The 26419-nt window shown below is 32.7% G+C and overlaps 1 protein-coding gene across 3 annotated transcripts in view; it reads left to right on the top strand.

The window, feature by feature from the left end:
* Positions 1-18226: 18226 nt before the first annotated feature.
* The window catches only part of LOC106458597 (slit homolog 1 protein-like), a 65202-nt gene continuing 57009 nt past the window's right edge, over positions 18227-26419 (top strand). For 2 of the 3 annotated variants that reach the window (XM_022384867.1, XM_022384866.1), the window contains exon 1: positions 18227-18586. The gene's annotated coding sequence lies outside the window, so the exon portion shown is untranslated. The remainder of the gene's footprint in view (positions 18587-26419) is intronic. The other variant, XM_022384868.1, reaches the window with a different exon arrangement.

Here is a 26419-nt window from a genome sequence, read left to right as displayed (position 1 = left end):
AAAAATATTTCAGCTCCAATTATCACTCTTTAAATTCAAGCACAAATTGTGATAGATTTATTTTATTTTATTTATCTTATACTTAGACAAACCACAACAAACGAGTTCTAAAAAGAAGTCAAAACCCCCCTAAAACTATAGAATATTGGAATAAATATAGTTATTCGGATAAACTTGCTGTTAACTGAAAGTAAGTGCATTCATTAGCTGCAGAAAAATATTTACGGATTAATTTGAAGACAATGATATAAATTACTGACATTCCAAGAATGAACCGGACATTCCAAAGCTATATCTAAAACTGTAATATTATTCAGAACTTCAGAAGCTGTGTTGTTATCCAGATATTACAACATGTATTAACCGTGTTAACCGTTATAATAAGTGGCTTATTTAATATGATCAAGTTTAATATATTCGATCAGTTTCAGAAGGTTATTATGAACTACTCTGGAATTATGTTGGTAGTAATAAATTTACATACGTATTAACACAACTCGGTGTGATGTACCAGCGTTGTGCTTTCCTTACTCATATCGTGCTTTTGTTTGCTTTGTTACAAGGAAATATTTTACTCAACAAGCGTTACGTTTAATAATAAGTTACGTGAACTCATCTCTTGATTTTAGTTGTTACTGGACAAAGAAATAATCGTGCGCCATCTGTTGTTTATTCGTATCCCGAGTGATGGCTTGGGAATCATGTGTTATGTTTTTAGAATATATATATTTATATATATGTGTAATATAGATAAACTTACAGATGTTACTGTATGTAAAGTACACATAACATTCACTACTCTCTTTGGAATAAAAAGCCACAGGAATATAAACTAGATCATTTTGCGTTTTTGATAAGGATATTTTTAAGAAATCTGGGAAGAAATAGCTAAATTAAGAACAATGGGTGAAATGAAAAAGCCTTATTGAACGTATATGAATGAAGGTGTATTATCATCATATTATGTTTAAGTTCAATTTATTGAGTAAATGTGCAGGATAGATAAATGTGAATAATAGTCAGCACATGGATTTCATTTTTGTAACGTTCTATTCTGAAATTCCTTCCTGATTTTCATTTTCATTTTTCAACATGTTATGTCTTAGAGAAATTTGAAAAATTACTGGTTGCTACGATGTTGGAAGAAGTACATATATTTACTGTACTTAGAAAAAGTTGAAAGACTTTTTTCACTAACGAACTGGACACATATTCAGGGTGTATGAATGTGTTTTAGCCTCAGGAAAACAGTGAATAATTTATCTACGGTTGGTAAACACCCATCCTATCTGTTGAAAAGGATCAGAAGATCTCCTTGGATAACATTATGGAAAGAAGTGCTATCTTTAATACCTAAAAATCAAGGTCATTGGCACCAAAAAGGCCAAACTGATTAGTAGTCAGGACTGTATGAAAAACCAGCCTACGCAGTCTGTGGTCTAAAAATATACTACAATAAACACTACTAGTTATGAGTTTTGCTACCATAATTTTGTGGTTAAAAAAATGAGTTAGTAGTTTTTGTAATGCACGAAAATGAATGAGTAATTACACTTTAATAACACTTTAAGTTATATAAATAAAATGAACATCAGAGGTATCTACGAAGGCTACTAAACAGCGCATAATCCTATGTGTTGTTATGTGCATACCACACTTTAATCAGTTAGCACCTTGGTATTTAGCTACTGATTACTTATAGTAGTAGTAAAAGATTATGAATCTAGCTAACGAGAAAATGATTTTGACAGTTATTACTGACTATGATATGATGAGATAAACTTGTATTCTTCACATGCCTTTCATGTGTTTTTCCAAGAGAATATACAATGTAGAATGGAGAAAATGATTGTTAGTCACTGTTATAAAACAAAGAAAAATGTACATTGTTGGACCAATCAGAAAAGTTAATATAGTTTGAAACTAGATGAGGGAGCCAATAAAGAGTGAAGAGAAATGTTTCATTTATTTGCTCTGTTTAAAGGCTGCCATGATATTATTTCGTGACCTTCCTGACTGTAAATGTCCCATTACACTTTTTCAAACAAATTAGTCAAGAAGGATTTAACATTTTCAACCCGGTGATATATAATTTACTTCTTCTGGCCTCTTGAGAATTTTCCAATAATTTTTATCAAGAAACTTTCAGACAGTTATTGTAGTTCCCTACGAGTCAAATTCTCTGTTTATACAGATGTTTTCTCCTGTCTCTTTTGCTCCGAAAGAGTCTTTTTCAAAGTTTTCATTTTCTTAACTCATATTCTGACATCGACGTAAATAAATGCTAGTGTTTTTTTCTGTCGCTCTTTACATGCTGGGCTGGGAAAAGCTTTAAGTTTGTTTATCGATAGCTATATAAGGTTTTACTTTCCTTTTGCATTATTTTTAACAGCACAGTTTACGACTATTTTTTACTGGCAATGCATAGTGTTTTGTAGCGTAATATTAACATACAGTGTCATTATTTAGTTTTAACTACTAGTATAGACCATTTGATGTCACAGTTAAGTGTTCAAGGGTAGTGATAACGTTTCATACAAACGCCTCACTGTAATGTTAAAGTTGGTTGGTTTATCGCACGGCTTAACAGTAAACTTTAAATTTACGTTTAGTTTAATGTAGTTCCAGATCAGCGAATTCCATATCAACAGGAATAAAACTTTAAAATTTTTTGTAAGGAGTGACATAGAATAAGTAAAGAAAAGTGATCATGGTTAAAAATAAGTAAAAAAGTAATTTAGTTTAATTGTTCCTTCATAATTTCTCTAACAGAAAATATATAGTGATTACTAATAAAACCCGCTGATTTAAAATAAGATATCTATAGATATCAGAACTATCATAGTTTTAATATATCATAAAGATCATAACTAAAATACACTATTTAATGAAGGCAATCTGGTACAACAAACTGACTAAAATTGTTTAAATTTTTAATTTTACAAGAAAGCTAAATCGTATAATACTGAGATTGCATTATGCCATCATTTATTGCTGTTCGTTATATTTTCAGTCGTATTCCCCGTATCGTCTGACAAGGTTCGACCAGCTTGTGCCAGGCGTGGCCAAATGATTTTGGACTGACAACTCTAGGGTTCATGGTTCGTGGCCTGTTGTACCAAAATGCGTTCTGCATTTTGCGCTGTAAGAGTGATGGTCAAATCCCACTTTTTGGTCAGACAGGAATAGTTAGCTCAAGAGTTTGAGTGGTTACTGTTGACCAGCTGCTTTCCTTCTAGCCTATCAGTTCAAAATGAGGGACGAGTATGCGCAGATAGATATTTGTGTAGCTTTTCGCGAGACTCTTATTAATATCGTTACTTTTCGGGGGATAACGTTCAGTAACCGATTCACATAGAATATTCATTTTAACATTATGATTAATACAATACGCTGGAAAATAAGATAACATCATAAATTCAGAATTGTCAACGGTTGTAGTTTACATTCAGCTATGCTTTTCATACAGTTTACATTAGGTCTCTTTCAGGAAACGGTAACATGATAACTTGTAATATGCCAGACTACTTTAGCGATATTAAAGAGTCAACAAAAAATCCAGCTAGCAGAACAGCATATCGCTTCCCACTTTACATTCCCTTCTGCTAGTCAAATACAAGTAGTAATAGACCTACAATTTTCAAACACAAACCCTTATCAGAGCACTTCCCGTCCCTAATTTCCACTTCTGTATTCTGGTAAAAATGAATATCCCCATATATCTCAATCGGTGGATAACCCGACCCCTCTTAAAGCACTTGATTGAAAAGTGTATATTATAAAAGAAAGTAGCGCTCTCGCCCCGCACACACTGCTGCAGTAGATCTATGGCAACAGCAGTGTTTTTCTATTACAGTAAAACTATAAACATAAAAAGTAGTGTAGGAGAGCGGCTGAAGAGAGGTTCTTATCTCCACCCAGTATCTCTTCCACGAATGCGACAACGATTTAAGCTACTTCTAAATTTACACACTAAGCCAAAAATGCTGAACAAACTTCATAACAGTAATTATAATTGATTATGATGAATTACCTAAATGTTATAAATATTGTAATTAATATAATCTATTATTACTAATTATCAGGAAAATGGTATAAACTTAGCTTTTTTTAATCGATTTTTGACAATTACATCAAAAGATTATTTCTTTCACTTTTTAACATTTTATGCTCGCAGATTCTGTAATTGGTTCAACTGTAAGAGATTCAGTTATGATTCAATATTGAAACGATTACGATAATATTTAATTGATTATAAGCAGTTTTTTATAAGCTACAGCTTTTACAGTAAAGAAAAATATATGTTTTTAAATCAGTACGACGTTTGCACCAGTGATCTTACTGTAACTTAAAATATATATATATATATATAACTTTGATTCATTACTTGTTCTAATGCAATATATTTAATGATATTTTAATGTCTAGTTTTGTCTGGTTAAGGGTTTTTGCTCATTCACTTTAACTTGTTTAGCTAGCTATGATTTTCTACTTATTAAACATGTAATGTTTATCTACGTCTAATTCAGTAGTTCTTCCATTTTAATATGTATATTAATAATGTAACATTTAAATATTTCTATTTTCTGCCAATTTCGTGTGATATTACTACAGTTAAAGATAATGTAATATACCGATATGCCCTATTTAGTGCTAATTTTCTTTATAAAAGGGTTAATTCACGACGTAAATTTATATTTATATTTTTAAAGGTTTTTCTGTGCTAATGTGACAATCGATAGCATAATATTCATCTGTAGTTTTGGATCAGTGCTTTTACACTATGATTATGCATAACGTAATGCTTAATTCTACCAAGCTGATGGTACCCTTTAAAGAAGCAAGTATTATTTAAATGACAATGTCAGACAATGCTCCATTTCCTTCTTTCTTTTGTTATTTAATCCCGGATAATCTCATCAGATATCAATTGCGTACCCTTCTTTATGGAAGGTAATAATTGACTCATTTAACTGATTAAAGACTTGTGTCTTTAACTTCAAAGACAAATGTCTATAAAAAAAGTGGAAAATTGCCCTGTTTCAGGGGTTTTTTATACCCCTTGTCAGCCAAAAATGCTAAAACAAAATAGCTCATGTAACCCTCGGACAATTTCCAGTTACCATACCAAACATTACCGTAATTGATCTAGCTAGTTCTGCGCGATAAACATTAACACACACACACAAGTACATACACACATAATGGATCATCTTTATAGTAAGATGTAATTAAATAATTCTTTTCTTGCGAATTATTTACCGACAATGTAATATATTCTTTTCTATTTATTTACTATTTGTTTATATTTCAATCGATAGCATAATATTTCTGTATTGGTATTCTGTTTGTTTCTTTGTAGTTAAGCACAAAGCTACACAAAGGGCTATCTGTGCTCTGCCCACCACGGATATCAAAGCCCGGATATCAAAGCACTGGGGGGGGGCATGGGTCTTCTGTGAAAATCGTTATTAATAAGGTAATATTTCTGACTAAGCCAGCAGTGATAATACTCTATCAATAACGTAATATTTTTGTTTAAGTTTTATCTGTGATAATGTTTTATTGAGAAGGTAATCTTTGTCTTTCATTTTTGAGGCAATGGTCTATCAGTAACATAATATTTTTGCGGTAATGGTTTATCGGAAGCAATATTTTTGCCTCTGGTTTCAATGATAATGGCCTATCAATAACGTATATTTTTATTTAGGTCTTCTGTGATAATGTTTTTTTCTATAACTTAACATTTTTCTCAAGACTTTTTATGGTGATAGTTAATTTGTGGTATTGGTTTAACCAATAACATAATATTTTGTCTACGTCTTCTGTGATAATAGTTTACCGAAAAGTTAATTTTTTTTTCTCTGTTTTTTGTGGTTATGGTCTATAAATAACATAATATCTTTGATTATGTGTCCTGTGCTAATGGTTTATCGATAACTCAAGGTAATTGTTTACCAATAACGTAATATTTTTGTCAAAGTCATCTGTGGTAATGGTTTATTGAAAGTAATGTTTTTGCCCCTGGTTACTGTGGTAATGGCCTATCAATAACGAAATATTTTTCTATAGGTTTTCCGATAACGTAATATTTTTGTCTAGGTCTACGGTAGTAATTGTTTATCAATAACGTAATTTGTTGTTTATATGTTCTGCCATAACGATATATCCTGTATGTATGTCAATAGGTAGAAAGCTACTATGTTCTTTTTAGTTGTCTAGTTGTTATTATTTTTCATTCTGGGTTATGACTTTTATTTCATTAATTTTATATTTTACTCTATAATCGTAGCGATTTATGTCATATTAGAACTTTATTTCACAGTTGTAAGTTGGCAAACGATTTCACATTTTCTTAATAATGAAAAAGTTGACTGCAGTTCCTATGTCAAGCTGACGGTACCTCTGTCGAGTTAAAATAATGGCACAACAAAGAAAAAAACGCAAAGTCTTTGAAAGTAAAACAAGAAGAGGAAAAGGAAGTTTTAAAAATAAACTACAAATAAGTGTGAAAATAAAGTTTCGTCATAAATAGTGTATCATTAACTACAACCTGACTGAATGGGCATGTTTGAAAGAATAAAATTTGATAAGAAGATACCCTCACTAATGAGTCCCCCCCATCCCATCCCCGAGCAGTGATACAGTCTCTGGATCTACATCTGGTTAGTTTATAGATAACGTTAGGGGGTAACTATTCCATTTCTCAAAGAGTAAAATGCCAAACTCTATGATAACACACGATGGGTTGAAATATTGATGTGCAACTGGATTTAGCCAGACTTCTTAGTATTCAACCCACGATCTCCATATCTCTTCCTGAAGGTTTCGTATCAAACACGGTAGAGTAGATTCTGGTCTTACTGTATACTGGTTCAATACCGTATATTGTTGGTAAGTAAATCCACCACTCGGAAGATCACGATATGTATCCATTCATGCTGATATCTCATCACATCATTACTGAACCGACACCGAAACTGCAATTCTTCGATGTTGTACAGAGCATATATCATTATTTATTTTTATCTAGAGATGATACATTATTGTACTGTTTGCGTGTGTGATTGTTTCGTATAGTTGTCTTGGTTAGAACAAACTTCATAATTCTGAGAATTCTACTGTAGATGACATTTCATTCACTATAATGGAGATGGAAGTTTAATAATAAAGACACTGGAAATTGTGAGTTAGTTTTATATATAAACAAGTGTGTGTGGAGTTTCCTGTGCATGCCAGTGTGGTTGAATATCCTGTATTATACTGTAATGGAAGTTTAATAATAAAGACACTGGAAATTGTGAGTTAGTTTTATATATAAACAAGTGTGTGTGGAGTTTCCTGTGCATGCCAGTGTGGTTGAATATACTGTATTATACTGTAATAATGCAGCATTCTGTACAAAGCAATGTTATATGTTTAAGTTAATCGAAGAGATTCTGATTGAGTTTTAATATATTTTTTTTTGTATAAGTGAGTGATTGCTTTATTTATAACTCACTGGAAGAGTAATCTATGCAGCTGAGCGAATACAATTTGTTTATGAGTCAATGGGAAAATATTCTGAATAATATGTAGAGTTTTTCTGTACATGACAATGCGTATAAACTTTACTGCGTTAGCTGATGGGGAAGTATTTTTTTTTATAAATCAACATAATCACGAATCACGTCTTCATGTGCTGACCCCTTTGTTCTAACTTGACTGTTTTTGTACAAGTACAATATTTTGCTGAGATTTCATATGATTCAATGTGTAGAGATTTATTTATAAGTTAGTGTGGAAGCATTATATTTCAGTCCTGTGGGTTAAAAGAACTGGGAAGTATTCTCTATAAGCCAGTGTGAAGGGTATTCTGAATGAAACGGTGGTGTGTTGTTATGAATTTATCTAACAAAGGCAGTGGAAATGTTTTTGATGCTGCTGTAAAGATCAGAGCATTTTCTTTCAGTAACCATATTTGCGTTAGAAAATAGGATAGCTGGGTTTAATGAGCTTATGTGTTTTAGTAACGAATAAAATATCTTTAGCCATGTATGTTTGATTGGCATGTACTGGTGTGTATGATTTTGATAATTATTTGTCTGGAATATATTTTTGAGTTTAACGTTGTATATTTATCAGTGAACCTGGTTGTGGGATTCGGAATTCCTTTATTTTGAAAACACTATTGGCTATCAGCTTTCGTGACGTAGCTGTTTTATTTTGATAAGAAAATAGCTGTGCCAACTATGTATATTTATTTTAATATAATGTAAGGACCTTGTGAATAGTTTTCCCAATAATTTGAGGTTAATATGAATGATCCTTAATGTTTCTAGTAAGTTATGTTTGGTTTTCTTTTATTGTTTTTAAAATCATTTTCTGTTTAAAGCGTACAAGATACGTGGAAAATGTAGAAGCTGATGATGATAGGACTGAGATTTGTTATTAAACATTATCTGAGCCTGGATTTTAAGATAAATCACCAATGACAAAAGCATAACGTATTGTATAATATTTTATCAGTTTACCTATCTATTGTTGCCATTTTGTGTTGCCCCTCATCTTTACTGATAAATTTTGCAAATGGTGGTCCTTGTTCTAACTTAGGTTCCGGTGTATTGTGACCACTCTTTTCAAGGTGAACATTTAAGGATATAAAGTGATCCATGCTACTACTCTTGAACTTCTTGCTTTAAGCATATAATATTATAGGAGAGGACTATATTTCTCACTTAGAAAATGGGATACTCTCCCCTTTCTTCATGAGGAGACCTTAATTCCACATGAATGGCAATGATTAGGATCATTGCTTGGCCAATTTTTTTATCATTATTTGACATAACCAGTAAAAAAATCACCACTTAAAACTGACTTATTGATTTTGAAAAAGTTTTCCTGGCATACCAAACTAATTTATAAAGTTTTTGGCGATGAGCTAACGCATCGAAGAAAATAGTATTCACCTACTTGATAAAGCAATTGATAGAATTTAGAAAGTATTAATACCACATTTTAGATAATGATAAAAATAAAGTATAGGTCCATCAATTGGTCAGATGAGCCAGCTTCCCGTTGCATTCCTGTTGTGGATGATCTTTCAGCTCATTTCTGCAAAGTCTGCACTTCTTGCACCATCATTCTAAGTCATGACAGACTTATGGCTAATAAAATCTCAATAAATTCCGAATGTTTTTTTTTCTGCTTTATATTGATAAAGGTTTTAGGATCTCCTGTTACATGCAGAACTGGTGAAAGCCTGCAACGAATTTCTACAAGTAGGTACAGCTATCAGCATCTCCAGTTCTTCTCGTTGAAATCAATACTGTGTAACGCAACACTAATGCTGTTTATGTTTTTTACTACTTCGTCGGCTGGTAGACTTATTCGTTGTCTCATTCAGTGAATCGAGCAACGAAACCTCTTGTAGATGGAGCGTTTTCTATGATAACTGTATCACTGCTATAATCTGGTGTCTGGTTAGTAGTATATGAGAAGATGCTTTTAGGAAACTTTGTTAAGTCTATCAGCATTTTCCTGTCGCTTGCCAGTCTGAAACTCAATAATTTATGAATATTCTTGAAAAAGTATTGTTCTAATAGGCTATTTACATTATGGAGTGACCCATAATCGACCCACGCGAAACATTTCAGTAATTGCAAAGAGTATCCAAATCAAAACTTTAATCACAGCCAGCACATCCATTTTGGTGTACAGTTATTTTTTGATGAAACACAGAAGAGTGTCTGGCGTATGTGATCACTCTTTACGTGTTTTAATTAGCTTAAAATAAAACCAAACCTGGATTGGTGTTATAAGAAATAAACTGGCAGTCTAGTTTTCAATAGATAAGGGTAATTTTTTTCTAAAAAGTGACCAAAGAGGAAATATCGAACAAACTTTTCTCCACTCTTATTTAGAGTGAAAACGGTAGAATACAAATCTGAGAAAACAGAAACTTCTATTTCATTAAACGATTTCCATTAGTAGTTAATTCAGTTTTTGGGTATGACTTTGTAGAATCTATTCTAAATCACTATATGTCAAGAAAACCTCCATTTGCATATAAACTAACTGAAAATTTATGGCGGCTGTTTTTCACATCAATTAATCTAAAGTTGTTTAAGGCTGTTTTACAGATCTTACAAAACATCAGAATCAAATCTACTTATATATTTAGATCCATTAACCATTCAAATACAGGGAGTATGTTAAGCAACCTGAAAGTCGGTACTTGTTCAGGTGGGTGGTGCTAACTAGCTTCCTTCCTTCTAGTCTTTCACTGCTAAATTAAGGACGGCTAGTGCAGATAGCCCTCGTGTAGCTTTGCACGAAATTCAACAACAAACAGACAAACAATCCTAAGTGTAGGTTTTTGAAAGTATCAGTATCATTAAGATTTCTAACAATCCCAATATTGACAACTACCGATACTTCTATGTATATTTCATGAACTACTTCAAGTATTAATTTAGCTTTGGGCTGAACGTTTGTGGAAACCGACCATTAATAAATAAACATCAATGTAACAGCATCTATGATAATGGATATAACTGTGGAAATACATAAGCGACACACAGACAGGAGTTACGAGCAATGAATAATAACAACTTATGGTGAATGTACTAATAGTAAAACTCATTATAGTGAATTTACTGATAGTAAAACTCATTATAGTGAATTTACTGATAGTAAAACTCATTATAGTGAATTTACTGATAGTAAAACTCATTATAGTGAATTTACTGATAGTAAAACTCATTATGATGAATATACCAATAGTAAACTAATTATCACAGAAAATACAAATTAGTAGTGAATAAGTTGCAAAACGCTCAACTATTTTGTATCTAACCCCTTTGCTTTACATATTCTTCCAAATGTTCTATCTTATTTCCCACAATTCAGCCAAGATATTTGATCACTTTTTAACCTTTCAGTGTTTACATAAGTTCACGCAGCCTCATTAATGTCCAGACTTTGTGCAGGCCAAGTACCATCAATTTTGTGTAGATCACCGACACTGTTGGATTAGATACAGCCCCATCCATGCTACGTTATAGTTGTTGTATTTTGATTATGATACTGTAATTTATTGTTGCGGAACTTTGATTCATTTGAAAATAATACACGTTTCCAGTTTTAATCGTTCCAATGTTTGTGGTCCAATGTCCATTTGAATGTTTGGGTTTAGGTCTTTGGTCAGCAATTGTATTTGATAAAGATATTCTTCCCTTGAATCCAGTTTGAGCTAATACATACCATATTGTTCTAAGGTAACATTCACACCTCTTTTTACAGCAAGATCATTAGTAAGATCTGTACTCGAACGTCGTCTATCACATCCAGAACATAGTATGAAATACTTAGCATCAATATTTGAGACTTTTGGTTTTCTACTTCGACCACTTCTATTATTAAAAATGCCAGTTTCACATACCCTCTTCAGAATCTCGTATGCAGCTCGTACTGACACATGGTCGCTTGTTGCAAGTTTTCCCACAGAGAAACTTTGTGCAGCCAAAACTTTGATTTATACATGCTTGTTATGCAGTATTTCAGTCTAGGAAATTATGACTGAATTAACACCATTATCTGTCATAATATGTTTATTTTACTGTTATAGGCTTTGCACTTACACAACATTTTCTAATTGGTTGAATGACATTGTAAACTATGAACATGTAAATATATTCTGATACAATTCATTTTTACACGAAAAAGGGGTTGTATTTATTAAATAGTTGTCTTTTATACCCTTTTCTCTCACTATTTACGTAATTATTTCCACTTTTCTCGTAAAGTCCACCAACGGAAAAAAATTAGTTTGTTTCAATACTTTGTTGTTTATTTGATTAGTCCTGAGATCAAGACCTACATACATGACAGCATAAAGAAGAGAAACACTATTGTTCTTTCTGTTGTCCATCGACCATCAGGTAGAAACTTTCGTGTTCATGTTATTGCCTAGGAAGCGTAGCAACAGGTTCAACGATCCATTTGTCTCTTCAACAGCAGGTATTCGTATTTTACTTCTGAGAGAACAATAGACGACGATATCTAGGAAATCTGTTAAAGTATGCCGATGCTATTAGTGCTATTAGCTTGCATGGCTATATCACATAAATGCATTTTAATGTAAGTTATATTATATAAGCGTAATATTTTGCGAAAAAGTTGGAAAATTTTAGAAATACTGTCGATTCGTGTTTTGATCAGCCAAAGCATCATTTAGTTTAAACATAAGAAGTAAATAGTTTTGATGTCGGTAGTTATGATTAGACGCTGACGCCCGTTGTTTTTTATTATAATTGTATTCCAAGACATTAAATGAACTAAGCCATTAACTTAATGAAAATATTGAGAGACCCTCAAAACACTTGCGGTTAAACTAGTACCTTTATTGCAACAACACTTCTTTAAATACAGGATTTCTAGCATAATACACAAATATTCTAATCGCAGTCACTGAAGTCTGTAAGTCCACTGGTCTGATGCCTAACATTAGTTAAGCCGTTATTAAGTACGGCCCATATTCGATAAAGAGACAAGTTAAAACTGTTACTTGTGTACGTTTTTTAATTTAGTGTAGTTAGAGCTAAACTTTACCTTACCTAATAATATCAATAAATAAAATTATAATGAGCATTATTATAACAGATATATACAAGTTAACGTTTGTCCAAAAATATTAACCAATGAAGATTAGTCTAAAATGTTCTTTTTTGTTTTCAAAACGTTGATTTAAACCCACATTCAACACTTCTTTGGTGACAAATTAAAGGACATTTTTTTTAATTTAAAGATGTTATAAACTAATAACAACCGAAAATGGCGTATATCAGAGCAAATTATTTTAATCGTCATTTTGTAGGCTAATAAATGGTTATTATCAATAGAAAAAACATTTTACGATAACACTATACTCACCCATGTATGAGTTTACATTTCTCCATCAATTTGTTAATTTGTAGCGCGTTTCTGAGAACACTGTGAAACAACATACACCGTTTTAAACATACCGATGCGCATTTTACTTGAAAAATCCATATACAAGTAAGTTATGGATTTCCAACTGTTAAGGAAGATCAGGTAAATTCACTTTAGATATTCTGATATTTATATAAATGTTAAGCTGTTTCGCTTAATATTTTTTCCTTAATAGCCAGATTTATACGTTTTTTTTTTTTAAATTCAAAAAAGTTGAATAAAGTATTTGGGATATTTTTTTTCTCTTTAGAGTCAACTTTGCTGAGTACTTGTTCCAGTAAGTTCAATTTAGGAATGTTTTTAATAAATGTTTGTATTTCTTTCAATCCTTAATTATTGATTTATAATTATTATGGGTTCACTAATAGTCTGGATGTATTTCTAAGATACTTTGGGACCAGAATTATCTTAGTGGCTAGTATGCTTGGATTTTAAATCTAAGAGTTCATGGTTCGCAGCCCCTAATCATAAAAATATACTGATAACTTTATGGTCTTGGGTGCATTATAAGAGTGACAGTCAAATCCCACTATTCTTTAGCCCAAATATGATATAGATGGCAGTTGTTTTGACATTTTTAAACTATGATATTTAAACTGCTTCGCGCTAAGAAAGATTCAGATGACTTGTCTAATAGATATAGCTTTCTGTTTTTTTTCAAAATACCTTTAATCTTCGTTAAATACCCATGTATGGCACAGTGATACAAATTGTTCAAAAATATTATTCGAAATATAATTTAAAAAATCGATATATCACGTTTTGTTGTATAATGCAAAATAACTTTTCAAATGATCTCTCCCTATATATACCATCTCAGTTACTCACCAATTTACTGGGAAAGCAAAATCTCGTGTAACCTATATAAAAGCCGGTGTGAGTCACGTCACGCTTGATTTATCGAAATAGGAGGAGTCATAAAAATCAAAATGCATTTATCCCGATAGAATTGTTCGATTACTGTCTGTCCATTACGATTTTAGTGACGGAGGTGCAAGGGGGCGGTTAAGAAGGGTGCCGTGAAACCTTTTAAGTGTAGTGAGTGTTGGGATCACCTAACCTAGAGTCAAGTGCATAAAATTTATCACAAAGCTAAAAATGTCGATTCAATGTTAAACTTAAATCGTTTCTGAATTAAGCTATTTTCTATTATAACAAAAACGTTTACAATAAAAACAAACCTCTTTAATCAACGGAGGCTCTAAGTTAAGAAATCAACAAATATTTTTCCAGTTTTGTTGTCTGTACATTTCATTTTATACTGTCAGTGCATAGACTAATAACAATATTAGGTTATACTATTGTTGCTAAGCAACATGACATAAAAAGCCATTGTTGTAACATAGTGTTACCATAACGCACTGGCTTTTCTATGTATTAGAAGTTGTTAATCTAACTGATTATTACCAATAATCATTCTATGAATACGCCACGAATTCATTTCATGAATGATCTTAATTTTGATTGACTTAGAAAGAAATTTACCAACGTTTGACTGCCTCGACTGCATTTTTCTGCCCCTTTGTTGGTCAATTTTGCTTGGTTTCGAAAGATTTATTTATTTCAGTTAGCTATGAAATGTGAGGTTAGGGTGTACAGTGGGGTGGGGTGGTAGTACTTGTCCCGTCATTTTTGACGGGCTACACACTAGTATACATTAATAGCCACCAGTAATATTGCCCTATGCATCAAACAATATATGTACTGTACTTACAACGTGAAACAAAAGTGACAATAAAGTTATTCCATTTAGAACATATTTTAATTTCTAACGTCTTACACTGACACAGACAGTGATTAAATTGTTTTACTTGTCTTTGTAATATCTTTTTAGTACCATCCGTATAACACCAACAGTTTACTCGATTTATTATCGAGTACCTAGTGATATCAACCGTATAATACCAACTATATCACCTGTATCAGTCGTATAGTACCAACTATACCACCTGTACCACCCGTATAATGTCAATTATACCATCTGTACCAACTGTATAATACCAACTATACCACCTGTACCACCCGTATAATGTCAATTATACCATCTGTACCAACTGTATAATACCAACTATACCACCTGTACCAACCATATAGTGTCAACTATATAAAAAGTTTGTCACACCCTATACATATCGTCTTCTCACATTCAATAATTCAACTAAATAACCAGAATTACTGCATTTACCATTCTGGGTATTCAACTTTATAATTATGTTGCATTATTTACTGAAATCGTTTAACCCTGGTTACATTAGCGTGAATAACACAACTTTGCTGTTGTGTTACGCTTTTTATTATGTGTATTACGTCACAATGATACAAATTTCTCAAAAATAATATTCGAAATATAATTTCGATACTTCACATGTATTATATATGGAATTTTATTTTATAATGCAAAATAATTTTGTAAATAGTCTCTCTATATATATGGAATTTTATTTTATAATGCAAAATAATTTTGTAAATAGTCTCTCTCTATATATGGAATTTTATTTCATAATGCAAAATAATTTTGCAAATAGTCTCTCTCTATATACAACATTTTGCCCCCCATTGGCACAGCGGTATGTCTGCGGACTTACAACGATATAATCCGGTTTTCGATACCCGTGGTGGGCAGAGCACAGATAGCCCATCATGTAGCTTTGTGCTCAATTACAAACAAACAAACAATATAGCATTTTAGTTACTCATCAATTTCATCACTTCTTACCAAAATTCGCCTCTCCCCAGTAACACAGCGGTATGTCTGCGGACTTACAGCGCTGGAATCCGAGTTTCGATACCCGTGGTGGGCAGAGCACAGATAGCACATTGTGTAGCTTTGTGCTTAATTACAAACAAACAACAAACGTACCAAAATTCAAACTACTGAGTGAAATCACTACGAATTCTTGGTCACTAAAGGCTACAATTTTTTCTCTACACCTGTATAAATTAGGTTAACTAAACATTTCGTAAAATGAGACTTAATGAGTCAAATCATTAATTTACGAAACATAAACTACACTAATAAACACGAGATGCTTTTATATTTCAGAAAAGTATACAAACGTTCTTGTGTAAACTATTTAGAACTCGTTTATCAAATTAGTAATTATATAAACGAAAAATAACTTACAGGTCAATCATTTTTCTTATATATATACCAATGCTGAGTTCAATCACCTAAACAATATAGCTTAGATGATCTACTTCTAAAAATTGATACTTTTTTGTGTGTGTGTGTTTTCTTATAAAAATGTCATATCGAGCTATATTCTGTGTCCACCGAGGGGAATCGAACCACTGATTATAGCGTTGTAAATCTGAAGACTAAATCCCAATAAGTTTAGTGATAGCAACGCGCATAATTTTGTATGAAATTTTAATTTTTTCAGCATTGCATTATTGACGAGTATTTTTGTCTATTCAGCTGCAAATAAAATATTTTCGATATTTTAATATACAGAGACATTTTAAAAGTGTCGTTTAAAGTCTGTGACCTGAGAAAGCTTTTGATATATCATCATAAATTTAAAATGTAAATCTCAAAGTTGACTATTTTTTTATCACAATATCAATTCATATATATATATATATTTATATGATCGTATATAAGATTATTACAAAAAACTAGGCAGAGTGTCTGCCGCCTCGCTTGATTGTGAAAATTTATTTGAAGAATGGTTGTCATCACGGGAGTATGAGTTACGATTTGAACGCTTCAGAAGTCGTGCATACCATAAGTGATCATATTCCAGAAATTTAAGACTTCTTTTTTTATGTTGCGTACTGTTAAAAAAATAATGTTACTTTGGCCTTTTAAAACACATCTCAAGTTATCCTAGGATGTATTTCTTCTAAAGTAGTTAGGGTAAGATATACTTGGCGACTGATTGTTGAACACATAAGCACCTAATATGGCGGAGAGGCACGATTAATACCACTTTTAATATTTTCTCAACGAAAAAATAAATTCTTGTCTGGAATCTTCCTTTGAATAAAGTTAGTTGCTAATGCCTGATTTATTTTGTTTGTTTATTTTATAGCATAGCCACATTGAGCTATCTGCTGTGTCCACCGCGAGGAATCTAACCCAGGATTTGAATGTTGCAAGTCCATAGACTTATCGCTGTTTCACAGGCGAACATGATGCCTGATCATGCTTATAATTAATTAGTGGCATACAATCGTCTTGTACTATTAGCTAACTTGTTATGTAGATAACAAAGGTTTATAAATTTAATAAAGAAAACGACATCAAGTTTTAAATCATTCACTTATCGTTATGATATTTCTATAAATGTGCTCATAAACATTAGATGAAATTAAATTATATTTTTCTGTCTTTCAAGTTAAATAAATAAAAATCTCGCTCATGCCGTTGTCCTTTAGAACTGTCAGCTACCTGCTATAAAAAAAAAGACTCTTCCAGAATTTTTTATTATTTTTTTAATCAAAATTTCCAAAGTAAATGCTGCCATCTGTTGAGCGATTTATGATAATTTAAAAAATAAAAATAAACGCCTGTTATGAGCTTAAGATATTCCAGTTTCTTAATCACAAAATAAATATTGAACTTGAATTTTTCTAGCATTAAGTAAGGATAATGATATAATAATTGCTAACTTGAAATGAGTTTCCATGAGTGTTTGTTTATTACAAGATATACAAATAGATAATTGAACATAATGCTCATTCATGTTTTTGTTATTAGAATTGAATAATACTATCCCGTGACATAATATTCTGTCGTATTTCTTAAGGGGATGTAATGCACCATAAATTTTTAATTCAAAGTGATAACTTTGTTTAAGTGTTTATATGGGGAGGGCAAGGATATAGATAAGGAAGAGCTTGCGAGCCAGACGAGGCTAAACAATATTCAAAGTGGGGTAGCACGTGCCTCTTCTGCGCCCCTGGTCAGTCGCAAGTCTTTATTCATACACGAATTTTATTATATGATTGTTTATTTAGGGGATATATACATATATGATGGAAGATTTTAGCTACTTTTTATGGAGCCGATGTAATTTTCTATACAACTTTTTGATTCATAAGACTAATTTTAAACCTTAAAACACGCACAATTCTGTGTTAAATCACTAGCCACAGGACCATTTAGTGCATCAATCACATGCTCTGCCATACTCTATGTATATTCGTCTGTTCATTTTTAGGAACATAAAAGACGGTCCTCTGGCCTGGACATAAATTGTCTGACAGAGTTAATAACTTTGTATGAATTCATCTTTCTTATTAGGACGTCTTCTCCCTTATCCGGTTGGACTGATCCGGGGCTTAAAACGTGGGTTATTTTGCGGCCTCCGCGCTTACTTAAAGTAGTCGTGAACGTCACGTGCTGGAAGAAGGACGAGGAAAGAGCTGTCTGCAATGTTTCTGATATCTTACGTTTCATATAGGTAGGGGAGCTTAGTGATTCTTCTTGTACAAACATAAAACTCAAGTTTTTGATGATCGATAAATTCCTTTCCTTATCTTACTTCTAGCTTTGACAAAAAACTTTCATAAAGAATTACGTTTATTAAAAGCAATGAATATTCGTTTCCTGATGTTCACCTTATCCTGGAAGCTGTGGCTAGGATACAGTATTCAATATTAGAAAGAGGTATGTTTTAATCTTCCTATTAATGTTTCATATTAGGTATTTAAGCTAAGTAGAATTAGCCTATACACTTAACATAATTATTTCTGGACAACTAATAATGATTCCCTAGTACTACAATCCCCTGCGTTACAATTTTATTTAACAAAATCCTCTTATTCCTTAAAGTTTGTTTGTTTGTTGTTAAGCATAAGGCTACACAATGGGCTGTCTGTGCTATACCCACTACGATTATCGAAACCTGGTTTTTAGCGGTGTGAGTCTTCAGACGTAATGCTGAGCCACTGGGAGGTGACTCCTTAAAGTAAGATATATACTTCGAGTACATGGGTTGGAGCTTTAGTCGGTCTAACGAAATATTTGTGCTGAAAGTTTCTCATCTTAAATAATAATAAACGTAGAAAGTTACACTTTTGGGTTAGTTTCACTGACCGTATAATTGAGGTCCAATGGCTTTTTTAACTAAGACAACTGAATCAAGATTGATTCAGTACATTGCAATGTAACGATAACATAAACTGTATCGCATAATTCAAATAAAAAGAAATGTGTGCCTAATGTAACATATATTATGTACATGTAACATATACTACTAAGGTAAGAAGGTGTTAGATACTCGACTGGAAGAATTTGTGAAGGTATAAACTTGACTTGGTCTACAAAATGTCTATTTTCCTTTTTCACGAGTGACTGAAGAATAGATACGCTTATATCGTATGTGCGTAAGACTTTCCCAAACTGTTGACTGAGGGATATCCTTTGATACGGGTGTGTGGTAAAGTTTACTCACCTGCATAGACGATTGTAACATTTACAAATGAAAAATTGATTCTACTATTTTAATATCGTTGACTATCATTATATTTTTTGTAATTTATACTGCACATAAACAACGAAAGTTGGGATATGTAACATTATAGTCACGACTACACAAAGCCACTGTATTTAATGACGTTAATGATCTTATCAATTAATGTGTATGCAAGTTATGTGATGATCAATCATGTTATCTCTAAAGTAGATGGTTGTTTATTCAGCGTATGTTATATACATTGTTCAACATAGTTTTGTTTCACTTTTCAGTTTGAAGTGAATCACAGAAATTAAATTTTCTCAAATTGTTCATGAACAAGAAATAAACCTCAAATAATATTCTTTTTGTTTCATTCATGGAGAGAAGTTTGATAAATAGAAGGCAGCAGGCTATATCGTTAACAGAACGTCAAACAACTGGTGGTTTGTTTGTTTGAATTTATGCACAAAGCTACACAATGGGCTATCTGTGCTCTGCCCACCACGGGTATCGAAACCCGGTTTCTAGCGTTTCTAGACATACCGCTGTGCCACTGGGGGCAACAACTGGTGGAGTTTCTCGGATACTTAAACAAGGCAGACCGGCATACACATTTCACACAGGCAAACGATGGCTATTTGTCGATTCTAACTTGTTAGCAATCACAGGGTATTTGCTTCAAAAAGAAATCAAATGTTCGCAGCCGCAACTTGACGCTGTCAAAGTGTACAGATGATGGAAACAAACTTTTAAGGGACACGTTTTTGGTAATATACTTTTTTTTACAATTGAATAGTGATTCATCCTGAAGACAGGTTAACAGACATGTACTCATTTGTAGAGTATGTGGATTCAGATCAAATTCTATTTTCATGCAAAATGTGACGCACGTGATGATAATGGAAGTATAGAGTGGACAGAAGTTTTGATGAACTCACTTAACTTTGAATCTTTTAGAATGGTGTCATTAATGTCACAATGTAAAGGGACCACGTCTTTCAACCGATGTGCCGCCAAATCCTGATGTGCAATTGGCCATGATTTCACCTTACTGGATTATAAAGCTCGCCTGCACAATGCTAAAAATGTCGACACATTATGTGAAGGAGAGAAGGTTTACCCAATGGAGTGAATTGAACGCTCACTGTACACAAGTTTTGTCAAGTACAGGATACTCTTTGTAGACTCATCGCATCCCATCAACTAACTGAAGCTACTATAAATGCTCTGGACAAATAGATCCTTTATAGGAATACTCAAACATAATCAGGACCTTATCAACACTGATGTTAGACATACAAAATTATTGCTAGATTGACCATAGTGTTCACGATGATCATACTTTATACTGACGTGAAGTGTTATAAACTGTTAAAAGATAAAGTCGCCACTACCAAATGATCATTTTAATTTCAGATTACATACAAACCACCACATGCCTAATTTATATAAAAGTGAACTGAAGGGGTAACTGACATTATTTGATAACAGTGATTGTTTTGCCTTATCATAGTTGAAATAAATAAAAGATCGTTGCGTGCAGTGTAATTACAATTGATATTTTAACGCATTTTCATTATCTCTACATTTTTCTAATACATATATATAAATTTTGATCAGTGGAAAAGATATCATTTTAATAATAGATAATTGGTATTTTTTAAAATATATACGTGTAAGTAAACCTAAAAACTATAATACTGATACAATAATTTAAGACAAAGTGTTTGCCCTAGAATAACTAAGCGGTAATATTGAGGGTTTATAACGCTAAAACTCGGAGTTCGATCTCGCGATGGACGACTTTGTGCTTTACAACAAACAAATAAAAATAAAGTGATCATATAATCCACAAACTATTTCATTGGTCATTTATTAGAAACTTTTCCTCAATGGTATAACCGATTATTTTATTAAGTGGTATATAAATGTCGTAGAAAATGGGTCAAGTGTGGTCCAGTTTTTCAAGTGATTAGCGTGTCGGACCACGGATCTGCAAATACCTTGTTCATGTCCCGTTACTGCTAAAAGAAGAGAATAAAATAGCGCTCCGCATGTCGGGGTGAATGCATTATAAGAATGACAGCAAAATCCGACTATTCGGACAGGCAAGAACAGCCTAAGAGTTGGCAGTGGGAGCTGTCTTTCATCTAGTCTATCATTTCAAAATTAGGGACGGCTAGCGGAGAAACTTTGCTCGCATACTTCAAAACAAACAAACAAACGTAGAAAATGAGAGATATTAACATTGTTTTATGTTGGATCTTCCTTTATAATGGTCCGGCATGGCCAGGTGGTTAGGGCGATCGACTCGCAATCCGAGGGTCGTGGGTTCGAATCCCCGTCCCACCAAACATGCTCGCTCTTTAAGCCGTGGGGGCATTATAATGTGACGGTCAATCCCATTATTCGTTGGTAAAAGGGTAGCCCAAGAGTTGGCGGTGGGTGGTGATGACTAGCTGCCTTCCCTCTAGTCTTACACTGCTAAATTAGGGACGGTTAGCGCAGATAGCCCTCGTGTAGCTTTACGCGAAACTCAAAAACAAACAAACAATCCTTTATAATAAAGTTATCACTCTAAACGAGTACCTTACGTCACAGTATTATTATCAGTTTTTAGAGAGAATCTTATGCTACAGCCTTATTAACAATTTTTGCAAGGATTTTGTCCCAAAATCCTAAATTATACCACAATTATCTCATTTCAAAAGAGTCTTACCGAACACAAATATCACCACATTTAAAAATTAGGTTATTCTATGTCGCTATTACGCCTCTTTTAGAAGATTTTTACATTAGAGATATTACCATTTCTCGAAAAAATTTCACTTCAGAAAGCTATTATCACTTTTGCTCACCAGTGGTTCAGTGGTAAGTCTGAAGGCTTATAACGATAAAATCCGGATTTTGATACCCGTACTGGTTACAGCACAAAAAGCCCTTTGAATAGCTATGTTATTAACAGCAGACAAACAAACAAATATTACCACTTTCTGCTGTTAACCACACTTTAAGACGGTTTTTTTACTCCAATTTCACATATTTTTTTATAGATATAAAGTAACTTAGAAAGTTAAATAACTTGTTTTCTTTAGAATGATGAAAATATGTTTATTTATCAATTTTATGAGGTCATATGAGAATGTTTCATTATTCACTGTTTTTACCGTGTCTTTAAAAGAAGTTGTACAAAGAATCCAGTATTCGTGTTTGTGGTAAGTGAGGTGTTTTTATTCAGCGGTAGGTTTACGGACTTACAACGGTAAAATCTGGAGCTCATTTCTACGCGCGAAAATGTTTTTGTTTGTTTGTAGTCAAGTACAAAGCTACACAATGGGCTATCTGTGCTCTGCCCACCACGGGTATCGAAACCCGGATTCTAGCGTTGTAAGTCCACAGACATGCCGCTGGGCCACTGGGGGGGGGGGGCAGAACGCTGTTAGTCAATCGGGTATCTTTGTGCTAAGCACAACAAATACACAATAAAACTCTGTTCACTGTGTCAATATCACACCTCAGTTTGTATGTCATGAATGTGTTTAAGCGATATTCTACGCAACAGAAATTGAGGGTAGCCTATACATGCCTAAAGAAAACTTATATTAATATTTGCAACTTGTGATTGTACTTAAATCTAAATAAGTATATGCATGCAAAGTATTGATTTCTATATAATGAATTTAATGTTAAAAAAACATTTTTTTGTTTTTCTTACGATTTAACTCGACAGTTTGTTTGTAATTAAGCACAAAGCTACACAATAGGCTATCTGTGCTCTGCCCACCACGGGTATCGAAACCCGGATTCTAGCGTTGTAAGTCCGCAGACATACCGCTGTGCCACTGTGGGGCTATTTCAACAGATACGGGAGTTCCTAAATGTACGCCATAGATATCTACCTGTTGTTGTTTTTTCTAATAGCATAGAGGTCCAGAATATTCAATAAAAAATTACCAGCTAAACCGCTGAATAATAATGAATAATTAATTGTGACGACAACGATACTTGTTATTCAATCACATAAAATATTTAGGTTATTAGTAGTGAGTAAAGGACTATAAATCAAAGCCTATTAATTTCTTCTAATGTTGATTTAGACGTTATCAAATTAACAAATATTTATAAAAATGCAATCTTCTACGTAAAGTAATATAATATATAAAGAGCAATAAACTATAAGAAGATGTGAATTTCAAATTTAATAACGTAGCTTTTATAATGTATTTTTACACTTGAATATTAACTACATAAGAAAAGAAAACGCAGACTAAAAATAAACATACTATTTGTCTAATATCCAAACGTTTCGAGGTGTGCCTTAAACTGATTGATAATTAGTCAAACAGACTCTGATAGAAATTACTAATCTTTTAAATTGCTAATTTTGTCTATATTTCGAAATCTGTGAAGCATTTACTGCTGTGACAAGATAAATGTAATAATACCACTTCTTGTATTATAGAATTTACTTTGTTACAGCGCCAGTTTTATGTAATTCAACGTTATTTTTGCCGGCTCATTTCCAGGCAGTATTTCATATATACATTAATATGTTTATTCGCTAGGAATCTTGATGACAAACCAAAAAACAAGAAAACAAAAAAAACCTTTTAATCTGCGAGATTCAACATTTTATTTCTTTATCAAATAAGTAGCTGAATCTGAGTGCTACTGAATATTGTAACAATGTTTTTCTTTTCTTTTCTGGTTAAATGATTTTAATAAAATCCATACTTGGATCAGTTTTACCAGTATATAAAAGTTTGTTCCTATCAACGAATCTTTCACGCACACATCGTAATTCCTTTTACTTTTGGCTTTAATTAATGGAAAATACGTGTCAAATCTATTGAGAAACCTCGCATATAATTACCATGCACAAAGTATAATTTATTCATGTCAGATTTTTTAGCAGAGAATAGAAAGTCAATTAATTTTAGTTTACAGTTAAAACAGCAGACCACGAAAAAATGCCTAACATTAAAACCAGTTATCATAAAATATATGAATCTATATAAATATAATAGTACTGTCTGTTGTCCGTTGTGTATCCACGTAACTACCTTGCCGGGTGTGGATGGATCTTCACCAAAATTGGTATGGAGGTTCAATTGGTCGATGCGGAGGTAAATACAAATATACAGTTTTGCGGTTTTTATGAATGTTCTTTACCACTACTTCGCCCCCTGTTAATGGATCTTCATCAAATTTGGCATTGTCCTAAGATAACCTTTTATTAATCATGAATTTGCATAACTTCCGTCCAGGGGACGGGTACTTCAGCTAGTTTGTTATAAAGAAACATTTTGCATTCTGTTGTTAAAAATCAATATAAAATAGATGTTATATAAATAAATTTAATGCTCATAAAACCTACATATTGCTACTACATGTAACTACTTCTAAGGCCAGATAGCCCCCCAGTGGCACAGCGGAATGTCTGCAGACTTACAACGCTAGCAACCGGGTTTCGATACCCGTGGTGGCCAGAGTACAGATAGTCCATTGTGTAACTTTGTGCTTAACTTCAAACAATTCTAAGGCCCGATACATTTTGTTTGTGACTAGTCCTTCTACGACCTACAAATCATTATTACACCTAACATAATATGTTTGGTTTTTCTAGCGTCTACAAATTAATAATATAATGTTTGGTGGTTGTAAGGCCTGAAGATCACTACTAGTAGTTTACCTGGTATGTTTGGTGAATGTAAGGTATGCGGATCACTACTAGATCTAGTAAATGTGATGGTTGTAAGGCCTGCAGGTCGATACTACACCTTAGTATGTTTGGTGGTTGGAAGATCTATAGATCACTACTACATATAGTGTGTTTGGTGGTTGTAAGATCTACAGATCACTACTACATCTAGTGTGTTTGGTTGTAAGATCTATAGATCACCACTACACCTTGATGGTTGTAAGACCTGCAAATCAATACTACAACTAGAAGGTTTGGTGAATGTAAGGCCTGCAAATCACTACTACACCTAATATGTTTGGTGGTTGTAAGGCCTACAGATCACTACTTGCACTCACTCATAAATTAAATGTATACAACGCTACGTAAAATCTTACACCAATCATTACTGTCGTCTCTACGACACGTGATCAATAACGGTCACTTTTTCATATCTCATTCTTAACCTAATGATGATCTAAAGATATCGAAATGCTGTTAGTTGTTTTGTGTTTTTAAACAAAAGTTTTTAATAACTATATCAGCCGTCTCTATTATATGTATAACTGTTTGTACTACATCTCATATGTGTAGCATTTGTAAAGCTGATAAAGACCGTTTAAGTCGCCAACTCCATGTTACACGATGACAATTTCGGATGTTGTTAACTGAAGTCTCTTACAGTTGACATTTATTATCCGTCGTGGAACATTCAATACATACATGCTTTTTGTGCCCTTTTCAATCTCATGCTAATTTGAGTAGGAATTCACAGGCTATTTTAATGTTTGTTTCCATTTTTTTATATTTGTAGATTACAAATATTTCTTTGTAACATGTTTAATATAATGATCTGTCAGATTAAAATGTATAAATAAAATACATGGTTTATCATGTAAGAATTTATACTGGAAAACACAACCAATAATAATCGGATATTCAAACATTATAGTTATGGAAAGTAGAGCTACTGTCATAAAATATTGTTAATTGCATCTTACCCCAGTACATTTTTATGCAAATCAGACATCTGATAGTCCGTGATGTAATCTGAAATGGAAATGACTGGTTATTGAACCTACGTTCGTAAATTAACATTTGGTAAAGGTGACCTTACATCTTTATGCTGCATGAGATTTCACTTCGATATACAATATGGTTATTATGAGCAGCAAAGATATTCAGAGAGAGATATTGCATGTAATCAAAATTTTAATGAGGCCCTGAGGCATCTTCGACCACTCATCTAAAAGAGGTGTTTTTAGAACATGTTTACTCTCTTCAGTCACTTAATGGGATTAGATAAAGCCACATCCATGCTACGTTATAGTTGTTGTATTTTGATTATGATACTGTAATTTAT

The sequence above is a fragment of the Limulus polyphemus genome, unplaced genomic scaffold, assembly GCF_000517525.1.
Source record: "Limulus polyphemus unplaced genomic scaffold, Limulus_polyphemus-2.1.2 Scaffold490, whole genome shotgun sequence".
NCBI lineage: Eukaryota > Metazoa > Arthropoda > Merostomata > Xiphosura > Limulidae > Limulus > Limulus polyphemus.
This window is presented reverse-complemented; position numbering and strand designations above follow the sequence as displayed.